The sequence below is a fragment of the Urtica dioica genome, chromosome 2, assembly GCF_054948205.1.
Source record: "Urtica dioica subsp. dioica isolate 48M chromosome 2, U.dioica_male_clone48M_v1_H2, whole genome shotgun sequence".
Lineage (NCBI taxonomy): Eukaryota > Viridiplantae > Streptophyta > Magnoliopsida > Rosales > Urticaceae > Urtica > Urtica dioica.
In genome coordinates this window covers 37191385-37205923 of record NC_142757.1, presented here as the reverse complement: position 1 = coordinate 37205923, position 14539 = coordinate 37191385, and the positions used below count along the sequence as shown (strand labels likewise).

General features: G+C 38.8%; 1 long non-coding RNA gene across 1 annotated transcript; it reads left to right on the top strand.

Moving 5' to 3' along the window:
• Window positions 1–7217: 7217 nt before the first annotated feature.
• Window positions 7218–8203, top strand: LOC149404583 (uncharacterized). Its single transcript, XR_016295372.1, has 2 exons — window positions 7218–7565; window positions 7870–8203. It is a non-coding gene; the product is annotated as an uncharacterized LOC149404583 (long non-coding RNA).
• The last annotated feature ends 6336 nt before the right edge of the window (window positions 8204–14539 follow it).

Genomic DNA, 14539 nt, shown 5'->3' with positions numbered 1-14539 from the left:
TGAGGGGAGACGAACGTTTTCAACCTTCCGAAGGCTCATCAACGTTCAAACTTCTAAAAAGGTTAGTAAATTTTTAATGCTCATAATAGTTTTTATTTACATGTACTTGTTCTTTGTCTAGGTTAGTAAAATCGTTTTACTTGTTTTAAAGAAAAATTTTAAATTCCGCCGCTTGCTCGAAGCGTTAAACTTTTTCTTAACCCTATATCAATTCCAACAGTTTGTTGTGTTGGCCTCGGTGATTCTGGCTAGAGGCTCGACTTCGACCACGCACTTAGTGAAGTAGTCGATAGCGACGATGGCGTATTCGTACTGTCTCGGAGCTTTAGGAAGCTTGCCGATGATGTCTACGCCCCATTTTGCAAAGGGACGTGGTACGACGATGCTACCCAGGGGGGATGGCGGTTTCCGTGGAACGTTAGAGAATCGTTGACACTTGTCGCACTTTCTCACCCAGTTGTAGGCGTCCTTCTTCATCGTGGGCCAGAAATAGCCTTATCGGAGCGCTTTGAGCGCGAGGGATCTCCTAGCGGAGTGGTTCCCACAGATGCCCTCGTGAATTTCGTGGAGGACATTAGTCGACTCGACGCTATCGAGGCATCGGAGCAGCGGGGTTGAGTACCCGCGCTTGTATAGGGCTTCACCTCTTAACACATATTTAGATGCGATGGCTTTTAGCCTTTCGGCTTCTCTGCGGTCTTCGGGGAGTATCCCTCCTCGCAAGAAGTCCGTAAGCGGAGTCATTCAAGTCGGATGAGCGCTGCTCTCGATCGTTCCAACCTCGTCTCATGAGACGGATGGTCGCGAGAGAGACTCGACCGGGATAGTTCCTAACCCGTCTTCGGTGATACCGGAGCCGAGGCGACCGAGAGCATCAACCTCGGCGTTTTCTTCACTTGGGATCTAGATGATCTCAAACCAAGAAAAGGCTCTTTTGCAATGTAATCGCCATTAACCTGATTTACGATCAACTGCGAGTCGCAGTGTATTCGTAAATTTTGTACGTTGAGCTTTTGAGCGAGCTCTAGTCCCACAATGAGGGCTTCATACTCAGCCTCGTTGTTGGAGGCTTGGAATCCGTAGTGGAGGGCATAGCGTAACTTCTCCCGATCGGGATTGGTTAAAATAACGCCGGCGTCGACTCCCTGAGCATTGGATGCTCCGTCTACATGTAATTCACAGATGGGATCCGTAGAGTCGACCTTTCTCTTTCGAGCCGACAAGTCGTTGGTCGAGTAGTCTTCTGCTCTTCCCATGTCGGGAGTATAGGAGAATTCTACCACGAAATCGGCTAGGGCTTGAGCCTTTATTGTCGGTCTCGGGTGGAACTCGATTCCGTACTCGCTCAATTCTTGGGACCAGATCGCCATGCGAGTCGATGTTCCCTTTTGAAGAGCTTTACCGATGGGGTGTCCTGTTCGGACAGCGATAGGGTGAGCCTGGAAGTAGGGTCGTAGCTTTTTGGCGGCTACGAGGAGAGCGAGAGAGAGTTTCTCTATCTCTGTATAACGGATTTCGGCGTCAAGTAAGGCTTTGCTCATGTAGAAGATATGTCATTGAACCTTATCTTCTTCACGGACTAACACAGCGCTTACGGCCCGTTCGGAGATGGCGAGGTAGACGTAGAGCGTCTCGCCTTCCTTCGGTTTGGAGAAGAACGGAGGTGTTCCAAAGTAGGCCTTCATTTCTTTGAAGGCCTTTTCACACTCGTCCGTCCATACAAAGTCATCTGTCTTCTTTATAGCTTTGAAGAACGGTTGACACTTGTCGATTGCCTTAGCCACAAAACGCGAGAGGGCGGCAATCCGATCGGTCAGACTTTGGACTTCCTTAACTCGTCGAGGATATCTCATGTCAAGGATTGCCTTGATTTTTTCGGGGTTTGCTTCGATTCCTCGCCGGCTAACGATGTAGCCTAGGAACTTCCCGGACTCAACCCCGAACACGCATTTGTTGGGATTGAGCTTCATTTTATACCGGCGGAGGATTAAGAACATATCCCTTAGGTTGTCTAAGTTATTAGTAGCCAGTAGGCTTTTAACGAGCATGTCGTCCACGTATACTTCCATAGTCTTGCCGATTAGGTCGGCGAAGATCCGGTTTACCAATCGTTGGTAAGTAGCTCCCGCGTTCTTAAGGCCAAAAGGCATGACCTTGTAGCAGTAGAGGCCTCGATCAGTGACGAAGGTTGTCTTTATTTGATCGGGCTCGTGCATTCGTATCCGGTGATGGTTTCATTAGATATCTTACAACTAGAATCCTTTTTTTCTCCGAGCCGATTCCTCCACCATCGCGAGCCCCAGTTAGATTCAAGCATGATGCTCTGAAAGGAGGGGGAAAGCTGGAACGCCAACAAGCGTCTATTATTAAATTCACCCGACCCGAGCGTACCTGTTTTTGGAACGTCCAGCACTAAAGTTACTGAATGGGTAAGCCGTCAATCCCTAAAACGGACTGTGTTATGTACTTTATCTGCTAAGTAACTAAAAATGACAAAATAAATGACAAGATTAATAATTATCTATCCTTGTGATTGCCTTAAAAACAATCCAAAGGCAAAGATAAACTAAATAAGACGGATGCACAAAAGAGAATACTTAAGCAACATAAGTATAAATCCACAATCCACAAACATAAATTCAGAACACAAGCAACCTAGAGAAAAGTAAATATCCAGCAAAAGAGTACATGCCATAATAATCCAGATAAAATAAGTGGAGACTAAGAGTTAATAGCACCACATTCTTCAGTGTCACTGGATGAGCCGGAGTTAACAACAATTTCTTCATCATTAACAGGGGCAAAATTATCAGCAGGAGTGGCATGCTGGGATGAAGAGGCACCATCAACACAAGCAGTAGTAGTAATTATCTTGATCAAGCCTTCACACATGGTCTTCTGGTTTCTGGAGGTGGTAATGATCTCTTGAAAGGTACGCGAGGCCCGTTAATCAAAGTCTTCAGGAAGTGACTACCCATAGCCCCATACATAGTGGCAACAACAATCATCTCATCACTATTTCTTAAATCAACATCAACAAAAGGCCCACTAGATGGTCTAACAATGTTAGGGGTATGTTTTCCATTAAACAACTTGTAAATGAAGTTCAACTTAACGGGAGGGGAACCAAACTCATCATCAACATGAATAATGTCCTTCTTTTGAGACAGAAGGATACTATTGATTAAGGAGGGAGACCAAATAGGCAGCTTGACAACATAGGACGTCGTGCTTCAACACATGATCAAATATGAACTCTCTGAAATCAAATGCAACACGTATACCAATCTGATAGAGAAGAGTGGCAAGGGAGTGAGTTACACCTGAGCCATGAGAAGAGATGGCTCAATTAGTAATAGCAATCTAAGTCAACATAAAGGAAACATACCCAACATAACCTTTTTAGGCCAATCCATATTGTCATCTCCAATAAGCTCATCCAAAATGGTACTCATAGGAGGAAGTCTGTAGGCAGTGACGATTCTATCTTGCCCTGAGTAGTCATTGATAATAGTCATAGAGAAGGAAAAGTACTGACCTCTTACATGTATCTGCTTGAAATCGGGATTGTTAGGCTTGTTGAGATCATCTGAGAAGTTTACAATAAACTCATTCACCAACTTGGGGTAGTATGGACCAACGTCAATAACTTTCTTCATCAATTGAGCGTCACTTAGAAACTCCTTAATCTCACAATATGCCTGGGAGCTTTTAGATAGCTCTCTCTCAGGAACCAAACCCTGATGGTAAACAAACTTCTACTTGATTACAGATGACACATCTCTTTGAATCTTACTGTTTGCTCAAATTGGGGCACTTGACAGCACACTCATCTTCTTATTCTTCTTCATCAATGTCTCCTAAAATGTCAGCAACATCCTACTCAACATCATCCCTATGAGACTTGGCCACATGAGTCTTCTTCACAGACTTCTTCCTCTTTTCTTTCTCAGCTATCTTCTTATTTTTCTTATTTGAAGCCACGAGAGGAGACAACACAACATCATCTTCATAAACATATTTTCTCTTCCTCTAATATCTTCAAGCACTTGAAGTAGAAAAATGCACACTCAACAAGTGCCTTTACAATATTTTTCTCAACACTAGTCTCAGGAGCAAGATGATCAGAAGAAGTGGGGACATCCTTCTCAACATTAGGATACACAGACTGAGGACGATTCTCAATTGAAGGATGAACCACGAGATTATACAAATTGAGTATGGCATCAATTGAATTCTCATTAAGGGATTACCACACTTAGGAAAACTCAACAATCACCGGAGGAAAATGATGAACATCATCCTTCTCAGAAGACTCACTCGATGAAGGTTCTCGAATCAATTTTGTGATTGAAATCAACATTCTGTGAGAAGTTTCTGTTGCAGTATTTCGCGCGAATAAATTTGAGACTTGAGGGGTTTACCGTTAAAGGAAACACCTCCGAATTTACCATACACACTTTTTGTAATGTTGATTCCCTTCATTTGAACACCATGCACATTAGTCTCGCCCTCAATGAAATTCTTTGCAACATCCTTCTTCTTGGGAGACTTTTTCACAGGAAGAGAAGACCTGGTTCCTCGTCTCATTCCAAATACTCTCAACAAACATAACTGAAAGGAAAGAAGAATCAAAAAGGAAAACATATGCAAAGAAAATTAGGAAAATTAACATAATGTGGAAGCATAAAATTAGGAAATTGAGGTGTAAAATTTCAACATGAAATAAACTGTCTTTTGCATGAGCTGACATGGGTAATATAGCTCAACACGATGTCGCATAGCTTCTTTGGCCAACTAGAAGAATGAGCCCAAGTCAAAATAAGAGACAAATGATATGCGCATCAGGGCGAACTAGAAAAATGGGCCCGTAAATAAAATTGAGTAACACATAAGATGTTGTCGTACAATTGAATGGGCCATCAAGCAAAATGGGTCCATGAAGAATAAAACACAACATATCTAGTAATTTCTATAAGTTGATCACACAAAGACCAAGAGCAAATCGAAGAGTTTCAAACTTATTCGTACTAAGATCTTTCGTGAAGATATCTACAATTTGTATTTCAGTATGCACATGCTCAAGACTTATCTTCTTCTCTTCAAGAAGCTCACGCCTAAAATGATTGTGTGTATCAATGTGCTTCGTCCTGCTATGCTATGCAGAATTTTTGGAAATATTGATGACACTTATGTTTTCGTAGTATAATGTAACATCTTGTAGGACATCATACTCGGCAAGCATATATTTCATCCACAAGATTTTAGCGCAACTACTTCCAACAACAATGTATTACACATCAACATAGATAAAGAAACACAGTTTTGCTTCTGACTGAACCAAGAGATATGATTATTTCTAAGAAAGAAACAACCAACAGAATTACTCTTCCTATCTTTTGCATTTCTAGCCCAATCAGTGTCAAAATAACAAACTAACGTGGAGATGCTTATCAAATAGTATAGTATACCATAATCAGATGTTCCTCTAATGTATTTCATAATACACTTAAACTAAGTGAGATGACTAACTTTTGGATTTGCTTGGTATACATCACATACTCAAACATAGAAGTTTACGTCAAGTAGGCTAGTAGTGAGATACAAAAGGCTTTCGATCATGCTTATGTACAAGCTTTGATCAACAACGTCACCTTTATCGTCTTTGGAGAACTTGACATGAGTAGCAGCCAGAGTGCGTTTGTGACGAGCATTTCAAGACCAAATTTCTAAACATTATTTTTCGCATAATTTCTTTGCAAAATAAAGATCCCGTCTTCCAATTACTACACCTAAAAACCAAGGAAGTAGGTAGGTTCTCCAACGACGCTCATTTCGAACTGAACTTGCATTGATTTGTTGGACAGAATGATCCACCATCTTGGAAGACATTCCTCCAAAAACTATGTCATCAACATAGATTTGAGCAGTCAAAATACTTAAATCATACTCTTCACAAATAAAAGACTTATCCACGAACATAGCTATTAAGAACAAAAAATCAAGTGAGTCTTTCGTACTAAGCTCTAGGTGCTTGTTTGAAACAATAAAGAGGCTTTCTTAGCTTATACACATGACCTGGGAGAGTAGGATCCATAAACCCCTTTGGCTACCCATTTATAAAGGCATTCTTAATAAACATTTGGTACAATTTGAAGCGAAGAAGACAAGATATACCTAACAACAATCTGATGACTTCGAGACGGGCAATTGGAGCAAAAATTTCATCAAAATCTACTCATTAAACTTGAGTATAAGCTATGGAAACTAGATGTTCCTTATTTTGAGTAACATGCCCATGTTCATCAGACTTTTTTTTAAAGAACCACTTCGTACCAATTATATCCATAGATCCTGGTCTTGGGACAAGTTCCCAAACCTCATTTCTTTCAAATTGGAAAAGTTCTTCTTGCATCGCACTAGCCCAAAATTCATTATTCATACCTATATTTACAATTTTGTGTTCAATCTTTTAAGTGAAATATATATTAGCAATCATCTATTTGTAATTAACATGTTCTTTTCTCCGTGTAGTTACACCATTATTCTGATTCCCAATAATTCCATCAATGAGATGGTTTCTCATGACCCTTGAGGAGGGGCTACCTTGAATCAGTGATTCTTTCCTCTTCTACATCAGTCTGAACATGTTCAGTAACCTCAAATCTACTAAGCATAATTCCAACAGCTTCAGCTTCAATTGGCGTAATTTCAGCCACAATGTCTGAAACATCCTTCCTGACATCTATTGTAGTAGGTTCTTAATTTCATCATTTGAACTATCAGTCTCATGAGGATTGTCATTTATGACAATATTTATGTATTCCATGATAGATTTTGTGCACTTATTGGACACACGATAACCACGGCTATTTCTGGAGTATCCAAGAAATATACCTTCGTGTAAGATATCGAATTTTAATTATTATTTATGTAAATAATAATTATATGGTAAGGACTAAATTGTAAGGTTTTTGGACCCATTTGAGATAAAAATGAGAAAAGAGGGTCAAGTGGGAATTTTTGGGAACTTTAGCATTTGTTCTTATCCTTGCCACATCATCATGGGCTAGAATTTTCCTCAAGTGATTTAAATCACTCGGCTGCCACACAAACAAAGAAGGAAAAAAAAAAAAAAAAAAAAAGAAGGAAGGGATTAAATGGTAAATAGGAGGATATATATTGCCACGTCATCAAGTTGGAGACTTATCTCATGGGGCAATATCCTTGCCGTGTCAAACACACCAAACGCATCAGGAGAAAAGAAAAGGAGAAGAGAAAAAAAAAAGAAGAAAGAAGAAGGAAGAGAGAGAGGGAACGCGAGGGAGAGAGAGATCGAGAGAGCGAGAGAGAAAGAGAGCGAGAGTGACTGAGTGAGTGAAGGAGGAGAGTTTGAGGAGGAAGAAGAAGCTTGGCCGACAGCAAGCCACCGAGACCAAATCTCACGTGCGCGCTCGGACCGAGAGGAAGTGAGCCACCGCGAGCACGCCAAGGACGCCGGACCGAGAGAGACGCCGGGAAAAGAGGGAGTGAGCGCTGAGGAGACCCAAATTTCATGAAGTAAGGTGAGAATTCGTTCTTGCCCTGTTTTGATTTTGAAGTTAGGGTTGGAATTTGGGGCTTTTCAATTATGAACGTGTTTGATACTCCTTGAATTGGTTTGGTGCTCGAATTGGTGTTTTATGATCCTAAGAATCTTGATTTTGGATTAAATTCTGGGTTTTGGGTGTGTTAGTTGGCCGTGTGGTTGGCTGGAGATTTTGTGATGGTATGTTGAAGTTATTGTTGATGATTCGAGACTGTTAGTGTTGTGTTGGCTGGAATTGTTAAGCGTTTTGTTGTTGTGTTTTGGATCGAAATGATGTGAAGTTTTTGTTGCGAGTTTCTCGTCGAGAGTTAGGCTCGGTTTAGGTAGGCTGAACAGCGCTCGGGGCAGCGGCTCGGGACGGCGAGGAGGCTGTCCGAAGTTTGGCGGAGGTGCTGCGCGAGTGACAACGAAACGGGGCTGGTCAGCGTGGTTCATCGGCTCGGTTGGAGCGAGCTGTTGGGCCAGGGACGGCAGCGACGCTGTGGCGGCTCTCGGGGGGCTGTTTACGGGAGTCTCTGCCTAATGTTAACGAGTCGAAATTTCCTGAGTTCCGACTCGAGTCTAAGACGTTATTAAGTAGTTTATTTTTCGAGTTAGTTACGAAGTTTTGATTAAGTTGTGCGAGTGCTCGAGTTAGTACGTTATTATTATTATGTTTTATAGTCAAACCCGTTTGATATATGTTGTTAAGAAAAATAAATTAGTATGTTATCATTATTAAACTCGTTGATTATTCAAATAATTATTTAGTATTCTTATTTACTTAAGTATTAAAAATCGAGTTCGACTATAAGCTCGACTCTTTTAATTTGGAAAAAAAAGAATATCAACGAGAAATGTTTTATTTACGCACGAAAATAGAAATAAAAGAACGGTTCGACTACGAACCGAGGGTTCGGTTATTTCATAAACATTTTATTAAATCGAATCCAAGATTATTTATATATGGTTAGATATTTAAATAAACGACTTGGTTTATTTTAAATGGAAGGTTTTTACGTTATGTACTTCATTTCTCAAATGGTTATAACTTGTCAATTAAAAGAGACAAGTCAAAAATATTTTCTAGAACATATTTGAAAAGTATCGTTTTGAGTTATTTTCATACAACTTCTGTATGCTATAGATAGTTCGTAATAATTTCTTATTACGTTCTTTTCTTCTAGTTTCGACTTCGGGAACCTATTCTAAGCAGTCGGTCTTGCCCAGTCAAAAGAATAGGTGGTCGAATAGTATGTGACGTTTCTTAGCTTAAGTCGGAGAAGTTATGTCAAGATCTTATTATCTTTAGGCATCGATTCTTTTCTGCATCTCTGTTATGTTCTCATGTGTTCTTGATTGCTCGTGTTTGAGACGCTTTGAGTAGCGTGACTAGGAGGACGTTTGAATACGTTCCTTATGAGCTTTCTTTCCAGTAGAAGTATGTACGTTAGTATGCCGAGGGATGAGATACTGAATACGCTCCATGTTCGATCTTCCTCTTCTATAGATAAGTCCAGATTGCTACAAGGATAGCAGTGAGCGTAAAGATATTACGTGGACGAAGCTACGTGAAGTAAAGAAAAGACTCTTTCTGTTGGAAGAGAAGGATTCGGGATTCGAAAGAATCGTATCTAGGTAAGTAGAAACATTTCAACTGTATCACAAAAACAATGTGTTGTGTGTGCTGCTTATGTGCTTGCATTTACATGATATGATATGTGATTGTTGCATTTATTGCATTTGCATTCATGTGCATCTCATCTAAAAATGGAAAAGAGTTTTACGAGAAACGAGGTTTTTCGAAAGAAGGATGTGTGTTGTGGATCGTCCATGAATGGTTGGCTAGTTCCTAGGATCGGGGAGTTAGCTACAACTTCGCGAGATAGGATCGGTCTCACGAAGGATCGAGTCATTTGAATAGTTCTGGGAACCTTATGACTTCGATGAGCGGACCGTATGTAGTACTGGGTACCTTATGGTCACGTCGGACCATTTGAATAGTGCTGGGCACCTTATGGTTACGACCTCCAGGCTGTATGTCATAGTGCTGGGCACCTTACAGCTGCGGCGTTAGTCATACATGTATGCGAGAGGACATGAGTGAACTGTTTAGAACGCACACCTTGCGCGCAATAAGAAGAGATTTAAGAAGAAGAAAAGATGAGAAAAACTTGCTTGAGTTTTTTTAAAGTGAAAATCATATCATATGCATTGTTTCTGCTTACTCGGCGTTTGCTCATTCGTTTTTTGTGATACAGGTGAGGGATGTGGTTAAAAGATGTTTATACGGTAGCAGGTTGGCTGGCGAGCGCTTCCACGTAGACGAGACTTCGTATATGGGCTATTTTGACCTGATGGTCCTAATAAGAAATCGTTTTGAATAATGTTTTGTGAAAGTGGTTATGTTTTGTGAAGTCCATCTAAAACCTAGAGGTCAAGTAGATTGTTTCTTTCACTATGTCGTTTATGCATGTAGACTTTAAGTCAATACGATGGTGTTGTGTGTAGATACAAAAGGTTTGTCATGACGTCGTGTCGTTTATGTTTTAAAGTAAAAAAAAATATTCCACGTGTTTTCATTTAAAATAAACGACTCGTCGGGGCGTGACACTTCGTCACTCTTAAGATCAAACTTCTTTCTTTGGTCACAATCAGCAATAATGTAGCAAATAAAGCATAAGATTTGAAAATACCTGACGTTGGGCTTTCTCCCCCTCCAAATTTCACAATGAGTTGTAGTAGTGTCCGAACAAATGGTCACTCTATTATGAATATAATAGACCGTATTGAGTGCTTCAGCCCCAAAAGCGATAGGGAAGATCCTAAGCATGGATCATGACTTTGGCCATTTCTTGCGAGGAGTAATAGGAGATTAAAATTCATAAGATATACCTTCAAAGTTGCAAAACAAAGGGAAACTTGAGTATTCAAATTCCTTTACGTGATCACTTTGAATTTTCACAATCTTCCCAATGAATTAATCTTTTCATGCTGCATGCGATGACATAGAGCTTCAAACAAAACAAAAACATCAGATTTCTCACGGATAAAATCAACCTAAGTATACCAAGAATAGTAATCCACAAAAAAAAACAAATAACCCCTTCCCCAAGACTTTCTACATGCATGAGATCCGATGATCCATGTGAAGCAAGTCGAGAACACGAGATGTAGTAAGATGTTGGACCATCTTATGAGACATTTTGACATATCTTCCCACTTGGCATTCACCACAAATGTTTTCTTTTTCAATATTTAGCTATGGGATACCCACAATAGCCTTCTCATAAATAATCTTCTTCGTACTTCTCAGATTTAGGTGTCCAAGCTTCTGGTACCACAACTTGGTTTCTTCAACTTTAGAAATGAGACAAGGTTGATTCATGGAGCCTTTAAGAGGAGACCAAATATATCAATTTTCGGAAGATCTGGTGAAGTTAACAACAAGTTCCTGATATCAAAGCTAACTAATTATTATATTATTAGTAGTAAGACCGTCAACTAACAAGCATCATTAAGCCTTAGAAGACCAAGATAGTTCAATTGACATTTACCAATGATTTTACCTCGTGCACCATCACCAAAGGTAAAGTAATTGTTTGAGTAGACCTTCATATTGATGAGAAAACTCCTTTCACTGGTCATACTACAATAATACCAACATACATATGGAGTTCATAACCTTAGCATCTGTAGATTGTAGATTAAGGAATAACATGACCTGAATAATGTGAAAAAGAAAAGAAAAAATGGTGAATTATAATGGAACAGAACAACGAGAATGATAGTGCGACCCATAATAGTCTCCATATTCCTAGTCTTGTCTTTGATGATAGTCTAAATTCTTTCCTTCTATATCTCTAGAACCTGAGATTCTTCAAGCCACTTCAAGTAAAGACTTCATAAGTTTCAGCAAGAACCTCATCAGGAAGCACATCATCATCAAGAATATAAATATGAGCACTAAGAGAGGTACTAGCAAAGTAGATGACTCAGTATGCAAAGCATTGATACGCTTATCAGATGTGTGAGTTGTAAAGGCAACAAAATTGCTTATCTGATCAAATTAACTTCCATTACTAAAAGCATCATCAGAAAGAGTAACAGTGTAGCCATTTCTTTGCTTCTTTAGTACGTTTGGACATTAACCCTGAATGTGTCCAAACCCCTCACATTCGGAATACTATACCCCTTTGGATCTGTTGGGATTGTTGTGTTAGGTCTGTCACCATCACATCAACGCCGCTGAAAATGTATGCTTTTTTTTTTAACGTTGTTGTGGCTGATTGTCTTTAACAACATGAGATACATTTTTTCCCATATATTCTCTCAAGCATCCTCATGATCCTACTAAATTTTTTTACAAGCATAGCAACAGAATCACCAACGCCACCATCAGTTCAGTATATACCCACTCTTGGTGATCAGTGAGTAAGTTATTGAAGGCCATCCCTTTATTTTTCTTTTAGAGTTTATCAATAGACATTTCAAAAGTCCAGAGAGATCTAAAGAGCTCGTCAACCTTAAATTTAGAGAGATCATATACTTCTTCCATGACAGCCACTTTCATATCAAATCTCTGGGGAAAAGACCTCAAACATTTTTGAAAAGCTTCTCTTGAGACATTTTCTCACCCAGAGCAAACGACTCATCTGAAACATCACATAGACGAAAATTGAAGCCAGAAATACATCTTCAAGCATCTTTAAATTCGTGAACTTAGTGATGAAAAGATGAAATCTAGATGTGCGCACTTTAGATGCCCCCCTCTGTGTAACTTCAAGGATTTTCCAGGCTTCTTTGGCACTATGCAGCTATTAATAATGAGATCTAAGTTGTGTTATGAATAATCATCTTTCGAACAGAAAAACCGTTAAAAATAAAAGAAAATGGAGAAAAAGTGACAGTGCAGTATTTCTTTAATCACCAGTCTTCCCACTTGTGTCCAAAAAAGTGATAAAGACAGAGTTTATCATCGTAGACATACAAGGTATCGAGATTGAGTTGAGTGAAATACAATGAAAATAAAAATAAAGTGAAAAAGAAATACTGTCATAGCTGGCATTGAAACCTGGTCATTTCATATTCGTAACGTGTTGGAGATAAAGCATGTACACATATTCTATCCTTTTTATAGAAACACATATTCTATCTTAATATATAATATTTCACATTTATTATTCTTTTTGACTTCTACATTGTCAAAATTACTAATTATTGTTATTAGGGTGATGTTAGGTCATTTAAACAAAACAAAAAATTATGCAAAATGTCACACATTCTGCAACATGTTGTAACATGTTGCCTACTACACTACCACAAATTAACGGCGTCCAAAAAACGCTCAAGTTAATCAAGGGTACTTCAATTTTTTTTACTTGATGATGTTTTCATAAGTGTTGTGTATTGTTAGACACACATGATTTTGTAGAAGAAAAATTAGACAACACTCAATCGACCGAAATCCTCATAATTCCAATCCTTGATTCTAACTAGTTCTAGAATAAGAAATCCGGATGGTACAAACATGATCTTGACATATTACTGATGAATCTTACTGACATAGACATAAAATTGTTCTCACTACTCGTGTCTTCCTAAAACGAGTACTAATCATATAAAGAAGATGTGGATGTCTATCATATGTTACAAAATTCAAATAGAGCTACTTGCTACTATTTCCTAGCGTAAATCGCCAATGTGTTGCAGCAAGAACTCTGAGACTATGACACTACCATTGATTAAACAAAACCAAAAAAATCATGTTTATGATAGTATGCTTGAACCAGGAGATATTATCTTAAAGAGCCATCTTAAATCTTTGATGGATTGATACTAAACTTTTCCACGCACAAGCTAGCTAAGTTATACAATAACTAAACTATTAAAATAATCGAAAAATACAATAAGACTATGTATTTTTGTAACTGATGCTATACTCGTAGGAAACACTACCATGACCAATTCAACAAAAGGGTACATGGAACAGAATCCGACACATCTATAGCAAGAGGTAACTTATTACTGAACACACACCTTTTCAGCCCTACACAAATTTTTAATTTAATTTTTTGCAGCCAATTATTTGAATTGCAATAATTTTTTTAATGGTGCCAAAAATTATGAAATTTTTTGTAATTATCATAATTACCATAGCCCTTAAGGGGAATGTTAGAAATCTTGTCTACAAAAGGTATTATGATAATTCCCTCTAAAGGGTATTATTATAATTACGTTATATTTCCAACTAAATTAGATAAAGAATTTATCAATAATAGAATAGATGGGTTAGTACATGATATTGTATAACAACATTCGTCAAACCCTCAGCCCTATGCATTATCTGTGACAATACATCTACATTTGATGTGAGAAGTATAAGTCAAAGATGGAGCACTTAAGCTAGTCTATAATAAATCTATTTTTGGGTAGCTGGATCTGAAATCATATATGTGGTTCGCCAGTGGATAGGTTTTCACAGAGTCGGAGCATTATGTTTAGTTGGTTTGTACATGTCTTTGACAGGTTGCGATTAAGTAGGTGACCATCACAATGGGACGTATCGCAACCACAACCAATGGCCACAGTATAAATCACCCCGAATCCTAAAGTTCTCCTGGAATTCAGGGTTGTGTACTCGGCTTTTTGGTTCATTCGTTCACAACTACAGAAGATGCTTATATATTTATGTTTTTGGAGACTGAGGTATAATCAGTTATGAAAGGGAAACATAAAAAGTGTAATCTAGCTCTTAATAAAGAGAGTCAATGTTCGCTCACCTGATAGTCGATTCCACAACCGTCATATTGCACACACCTTTGCACTATGAGTGGCAATGAATATTTCGCCGGGAAATCGATGGAACTTAGGGCTCATAGGTGACTCGAGAGTATAACGGTATATTTGACACTTTTATGTTACGAGCTAAACCTGGAGGGTAGACTATACATACTGGTTATATCAATGGAT